This window comes from Mustela nivalis (assembly GCF_964662115.1).
Source record: "Mustela nivalis genome assembly, chromosome: 1".
Classification (NCBI taxonomy): domain Eukaryota; kingdom Metazoa; phylum Chordata; class Mammalia; order Carnivora; family Mustelidae; genus Mustela; species Mustela nivalis.
Genome location: NC_139020.1, coordinates 176,913,966 through 176,921,421, shown reverse-complemented (window position 1 = coordinate 176,921,421; position 7,456 = coordinate 176,913,966). Strand labels below are relative to the sequence as shown.

The 7,456-nt window shown below is 47.9% G+C and overlaps 1 long non-coding RNA gene across 1 annotated transcript; it reads left to right on the top strand.

Moving 5' to 3' along the window:
* Window positions 1–4,738: 4,738 nt before the first annotated feature.
* On the top strand, window positions 4,739–7,456 carry LOC309847710. Its single transcript, XR_014302587.1, has 2 exons — window positions 4,739–5,064; window positions 5,265–7,456. It is a non-coding gene; the product is annotated as an uncharacterized lncRNA (long non-coding RNA).

Here is a 7,456-nt window from a genome sequence, read left to right as displayed (position 1 = left end):
AAGGCAAGATAGAAGGAAGCACTTTGCAAACTGTAAAGGACAAGGCATTTGGAAGCAGACGGTGGCAGGTTCCAAGGAGAGCCTATTTTTGGTCGTCTTTTCTCTGCCGTCCCCTGCAGGTGATACTTTCATGGACCCTTGGAGCCAGATCTCACACACACAGTGTTACTGGGAGGGGAATGACAAGCTTGTGATTTGGGGATCTCCTTCGCCGAAGAACAATTTAGTCCGCTTGGGAGGAGGGTGGAGGACGGAGTCGTGCTGACTTCCTCTTAGCGCCTCCCCGTATTCCAGGTGATTGTTTTTACATATCAGGAAATTCTGAGCCTGCCAGTCTCAATTAAAGACGCAGGTGTCTCCCCTCCCCAGTAGCTTCCAGCCTGCTACCTTCTCGAGCTCGGCTCAGAACTCCATCTGAACCTGTCTCCTATAATTCTTAAATAAAACAGCCCCCTCAGTCGACAGTAATTAAACAGTGACTCCGCCGCGGCGAGCTTGGCAACCGCACCTGCCACTGGGATCCCCTTTCTCCAGGCACCTGCGCTCGGCGGCCATCCGGCCCCGCCCCGCCCGCGCGCACGCGCAGTCCGCCCGCGCCCGCCCGCCACCTCCCGTCGGCGCCCGAGGAACAGATGGAGCAATCATGCTCCTCATTCCGCCAGAAGGGCCCCGCCGCTCTGGGGGGAGTTCTGTGGTTGTAAGACACATAATTAGACACGTCAGTGGACAATGCGGCGGATTAGAGGGGGTGGGCTCGCATAACCGAGAACAGGCATCCTCATTGATCTGCGGCGCGCCGGAACGCCCGGCGCTCCCACCCACGCCCGGCCCCGAGGGAGCAGGGGCACCGCGATCGCCTCGGGTGGGGGGGCCGCCTGCTGTCGCCGCGCTCGGGCTCTCCCGGCCCGCTCCAGAGGCGTGTGCCTTTTCTCCTCCTTGCTAAACACCGCGCCGGGCTGATTACCGTGCAAAGGATGCCGCTCTTGTGGACGTGTCACCTGTGAGATGTCCAAGCACGACAAGGTGGCAGTGGATCCCGCAGTCACCGCGGTAGGAAAGACAGTGACAGTTTCAGCCCATCGTCCCTGCCCCCCCCCCACAGGTGTCAATGGTTCAAGAAAAGCCCCCTGGAGGGGACACACGCTGGAAATCACCCTCCCCCACCTCCAGAGAAGCCAGATGAACTTGAGCAACTCAGGCCATCTCACCAGGCTCTACAAGGGACAGCACCTAGTGTTGGGAAGGAGCTGGAGCTGTAAAGGGGGAAGATGGGGTTTGCACGCGTGGTTGCCCCTTGATACATGGGTGACTGGCGAAGTCACTCGGCCTGGAATCTGGTCTCCTCTTCTGTTTCAGGGGAATAATCTCCACCCCACGGGGCACTTGTGGGACAAAGTATGCTGGAGCTGAGCTTCTTAATGAAAATCAGTCTCATTCAGGGTAAACTAAGGTGTCACAGGAGGGTCCTCTGGGAAGCAAAAGCCAAGAAAGGATTTTAAGTGCAAACTCAGAGAAAGAAAAGAAAGGAGGAGAGGAGGGCCCAGGGCATCCAGAAGAACTAGCATGGGGGGCGGGGGAGACTGGACAGGGAGACCCTACACAGCCAGCCATGCAACCTCAGAAAGTCTGAATGGACAACAGGGCGCCTAGAGCAAAGAGCCTATGGAGGGAACCCACATTGAGTGGGAATGGCCCAGGTCTAGCACCTGGTTGTGCCCGTCAATGGTTAGGAGCAGCCTGTGGTTAGGAAAGAGTTTAGCCTCCCAGTGAACACAGCATCCCCTTTGTGAAGCTGTCATCACCCTGGAGAGAGAGCTGAGTGGTGCACTGCCATGGCTACTCCCAGCATCATGCGGGCCCCCAACTGAGACAAAACCAACCAGTACATTCCATTTTATAGGCCAACTGTGAGTGATTCTAAACAGATTCAATCAGACTGAACCTGAGGACACTTGCTGGAGACGCTAGGACACCGATAATCACTTTTCTGATTAATGTTAACAAGCAGGGGCTGCTGGAAGCCACCTCAGGACATGGAAGTGTCAAAATTGTGATGAAATCAACCCTTGAGGATGGTAGAGCCAAGAAACTACAAAAAACAGGGCTTTGGTTCCATCATTGGGCAGCTGGGGTAAGCCTCTCCTGAAATCCATTCTGTGGCTGGATTTCTCAGTTCACGAACTAATAAACCCTCATTATTGTTTGAAGGAGTTTGGTCAATTTTCCCATTATTTATAAGAACAATTTGATCAGCCTCCAATCAGGCCTCCAATTTGATCAGAAATGTGGGAAACAGATGCCCTCTGAACTCTACCAGCAAGAACAATCACAGTGTCAAGTCAAAAGAAATTGAGATTCATGAAATGGTAATATGAGGATCTCAGGCTTCTCTGGGACCTTGGGGCAGATATGTTTGAATCTTCATTTCAGAGAGGAATGTGACTTAACTCCACTTGTGTCTGCATCCTTGGGCACCCAGCCACTCACCTTTCCTTGAACAGCTGGTGTCTTCATCCTCTCCTTGGTATTTTCTCCACTACATAGATTCTTCTAATTCATTTTTCTTCTTCCTGAGTTTGCAGGACTGACTCCAGATCTGCTTTGTGACTTTTCTCAATGTATTTCTCACCCTCAGCAACCACTGCCCAGGACCTACTACACGCTGCACTTGCCAGTGCAAATTTCTGAGAACACAGATCTGATTATCCCAGCTCCTGCCCGTCTAGACACCAAAGAGATCCTGATTCCACTATCTCTGGAGGAGGCCTGGTATCTATTTAAAACTTCTCAGATGGGGGCGCATGGGTGGCTCAGTGGGTTAAGTGTCTGCCTTTGGCTCAGTTCATGATCTCAGGGTCCCGGATCAAGCCCCACATCAGGCTCTCTGCTCAGCGGGGAGCCTGCTTCCCCCTGCCTCTCTGCCTGCTTGTGACCTCTCTCTCTCTCTGTCAAATAAGTAAATAAGATGTTTAAAAAAAATAAATAAATAAAACTTCTCAGATGGTCCAAGTATGCTACCAGAAGCATAGAACCCCTGGCTTAGTAAAGCTTTCCAGGTCAGCAGAAGCCTCAGCCTGCCCTTGAGCCAAGTTCAGCCATGGTGCAGTCAGCTAGGAGCAGAGCCTCCTCCAGTGGCGGGTCTGTGCCTAGAGAACGAAGTGGAGACAGTTCCTGCTTGACATGAGAGACCTCACATAGACTTTGGCGCAAGGCAGTAGTTCACCATGTGACAGCTGTTAGTAAAGTCTAGTCTCATCTCTAATTCAAAGGTGTACTGTCTTCAAAACACACGAGGCTGCTGCTGCTCCCCAGCTGTGGAAGAGCTGTGAGGGGGCACCCAGACAAGTCAGACATCATGCCTGGCAAATACACCACACGACAGGAAAATTCCAATGAATCCAACTCTGGTTCTCAAGGAAAAGAGTTGTCCTTGAAGCTAAGTATGTTCAATTTAGAGGACTGACTTCAATTCTGAAATGTCCTTTTACTCTTTTTTTTTTTTTTAAGATTTTATTTATTTGTCAGAGAGAGAGAGGGAGCAAGAGCGAGCACAGGCAGACAGAATGGCAGGCAGAGGCAGAGGGAGAAGCAGGCTCCCTGCCGAGCAAGGAGCCCGATGTGGGACTGGATCCCAGGACGCTGGGATCATTACCTGAGCCAAAGGCAGCTGCTTAACCAACTGAGCCAGCCAGGCATCCCTCCTTTTACTCTTTTGATGTAAACATGCTTTTATGAAAGAAAGGTTTCAGTGGCTGGGTGAGGATACCTGGATACAGGTGACTCTTGAGCAACATGGGTTTGAAGTGGGCATTTCCACTAATACGCATAGATTTTTTTTTTCAATTAATACAGTACTGTAAATATGCTTTCTCTTCTTTATGATTTTTTTTTAAAGATTTTATTTAGGGAAGGAAAGAGCATGTGCATGCATGAGGGGAGGGGCAGAGAGAGAATCTCAAGCAGACTCTGTGCTGAGCACCAAGCCCAACCCTGAGATCATGACCAGAGCTGAAATCAAGAGTAGGATGCTTAACCAATTAAGCCACCTGGCACTCCTCTCTTCATGATTTTAATATTTTTTCTAGCTTAGTTTATCATAAAAACACATTCTATAATACATGGAACATACAGAATATGTGTTAACTATGCTATTGTGAGGCCTCTGGTCAACACCAGGCTACAGTTTGGGGGAGTGAAAAGTTGTATGTGGATTTTCAACCCCTAATCTCTGTGTCATTCAAGGGTCAACTGTATATACAAAATCAAGTGTTGGCAGCTTTATGTCAGCAGCCCTCTGCATTCCATGGTGGGTTTTGTTTTGTTTTGTTTTTTGTAACTTTAACTTTACATAAGTCTGAACACAAGAATTCTGGAAACTGATGTTCTGTGGCATGGCCTCACAGGCATCACACTTCCCCACTCTGATCCTTTTAGCTTTCCCTGGATTCGAGGCTCTTCCAGCAGGGCCTGGCCTGGATTTCGTGGGAGTTCAGAGGAGGGAAATAATTTCCAGCCAGGAAGAATGGAGGGTGACCTTCTAGAGGAGGTAACATTTGAATGGGGCTGTGAAGGATGGGTGAGATGTCCATCTATGCAAACTAAGAGGGAGGAGAGAAAGCAATGCATAAGCAACCATGTCGAGGTGAGAAAACAGAGTAAAAATGCAGTAAATATTTAACCCTGTACCATGCAGGAGGCTCCATGAGAGGCACTGCATTGCCAGAGGGCTATTGCATTCTGGAGGGGATAGGGTTCTAAACTTGTCACTTGTCGTCAGACTGCTGGCCCTTCAGGCCACAATTCAAGTGGGGCTCTTGAGTCACTCAGCCATTCCTGCTGCTTTTTTCCCCCAGACTGCTCACTCGAAAGAGAGCAGTTGGAAACTGTCTTGCTGGAAAGAACTTGGACCACAGCATCCCACTGCCATCACTTACGATCCCGGAGACAGGGCCTTGAGGACGCGGGCCTGGCTGGAGTGGAACTGGCCTGGCCAACACAGCCAGCAGCGCCCCGGGATGAGAGGAGAGGATAGAGCAGAGCCTCCTAGCAAGATTCTTCTCAGAGGTAAATCCTTTCCGTTTGGGTTTTTTTTTCCAAGGGCTCAGGCATCCAATTCCACATTCATCCTTTTTCTCTAGCTTATCTTTTCATGACTTCGGAGAGCAGTCTTCCTTATCTAGGAAAACAAATGGCCTCCACGGAGAGCTCAAAACAGCGAAGTCATTTATCTGTCTGACATGTGTTTCCCTGTTTGTTTTCTCCAGCCTTGAGACAAGAGTTGTGTCAACTGTAGATGGCTGTGCCCCAGTCACTTGAGAGGCATGAATCAATTTCCAGCTGCATTTATCACTTGCTGCCTTAAATCAAGTCTAATCAATGCTTCCTTCATTTGGTATGGATTGAAACTATATATAATGTGCACGGAGAATGGCCGGGAAAGGGAGCAGATCACAAACAAGAAGAGGCCGTCGGGGATTCAGACGGAATGATGTTAAGGAAACATTTGCAGTTTTTGATTTGCTTTAATGGAGATGCCTGACCAAACAGTTAGATTTGTTTATGAAGTTTCATTCAATCCACCTGACACGCAGCGCCATTACACAACCCGTCAGTTGATAGGAGGGGACTTCTGCATCTTCAAATATTTTGTAATACATTATGAAGATTCTGTATATTTTTCAGTAAGGTTTAACTCCTACATTGTTTTTAATTTATGTCTGTTTTCTTTTAGAGGTGTTTTGTCACTACTGACTGTAAGGGGCAATTTCTAGTTATAAGATAATAATCTCTTTGTAACAAAATGGATATCCGGGGCCCCTCTGATAAAAAGAATTTTTTATGAAGTCTTACGGTGGAGAAAACTTGACCCTCTCTCTCTCCTTCCTCCAGTTCTTCACCATAGAATTTGATCCATACGACCAAAGTGGATTTTCCACTAGCAGGTGTGAAAACCGCCCCCCAGCTGTTCGACTAACTTAGAAAGTGGTTGGGAGCAGCCCAATCTCATTTGTAAATTAATCCTGTGCCAGTGAAAGATGATATCAGCAGAGTTACTGGCACCTAAAACCCATCACGCCCACGGCAAGGCTCTGGATTATTCTTCAAGGATAATGGGAGAGGAGAGACAGAACATAGAAAACTAGGTCAACGATAATGCGAACCCAGAAGATGTGATTCATTGACATAATTAATATTTCTCTCTAATCTGCTGAACTGTGTAGACTTTTACCACTGGCATGCCTCTGGAGCGATTAACAAGTCTGACTCATTTTCACAGTGCCCAGCACTCCCCCAGTAACCTGTTGGCGGGGAGCTCAACAGAGCCCTGTTCAGCTCTGGAAAGTCAGAGAAGAGTACTAAACCCTCATGCTCGTTTAGGACTTCCCACTTCATAAAGTGTTTTTGAACATACAGTCTCATCACCCTTTTAAGATAAGCAAGAAAACAGTTCTATTCCCAGTTTCAAAAGGAAGGAGGAGGTTTGGAGCTGGATGTACCCCCTTGTGGGCCGGTCATACCTGAGCTCTAGCTCTGCAACTTACCGCCTCCCCTCAACAATCCCAAAGACTTAATTCTTTCCACTGAGCTCCGACCAGTGGCCGAGGTCCTCTCCTGCTTTCCCCCCAACATATTTGTTTTTCCCATCACCCAGGGTTCTTGGGCAAGTCATTTGGTTACAGGAGCTCCCTAGAGTGGCATGGCAGGTTGGCAAGTTAAAAAAAAAAAAAAAAAATCAAAAGGCAGCACCTTTGGACTTGTTATAGACGTGGTGTAGTGTTAACTCATCTTAAACAAAGACAGGGTAATGTGATATCACAAAGCTTTAACCCTGTGTGAACAAAGAGAGCGTAGGCAAAAGAAACACGGCAGACACGGGAGTCGAAAAGTAAGGTGCCCATTCGTATCATCTTTGGTACTCCTGGGAGTTGTTTATGGAGCTCCTCTGCTCTGAGGATATCCAGGGAGGATCGTGTTTGCTCATTCTTTGAGGAAGGGACTAACAGGTTTTTCAACCCATGGCAAGATTCACAGAAGTAGGTCTTGTGTAGATAACTAAGGACAGAGTTGGTAGAAGGAAGAATTTCTGTGGCTTGAAACTTTTAGACAAGAGTGGATCTGCTCAACTTGACGATAGGAGAAGTGAAGGAAGGAGGTAACAGATCATGCACTTTTCAAACTGGCTGGAGGTGAAGTGTCACCAAGAAGAAATGCATTTTCAATGGTCACAGGGATTCTGAAGCTCTGCAGGGGGCCAGAGAAAAGTCTTCAACACATTCCCACAAAGCTGTTAAGAGCGTTCAGGAATTAGCATGCATGTCAAAAGGCACAGTCACCCCAACTATCCTGTTAATACAAACTGAAATTTGTTTTGGAAATACAAATACTTGCAACCTATATAAACCTAGAGTAAAAGGGAGCATACCCTTTCTTGAAATAAAAATGCTACTGAGATTAA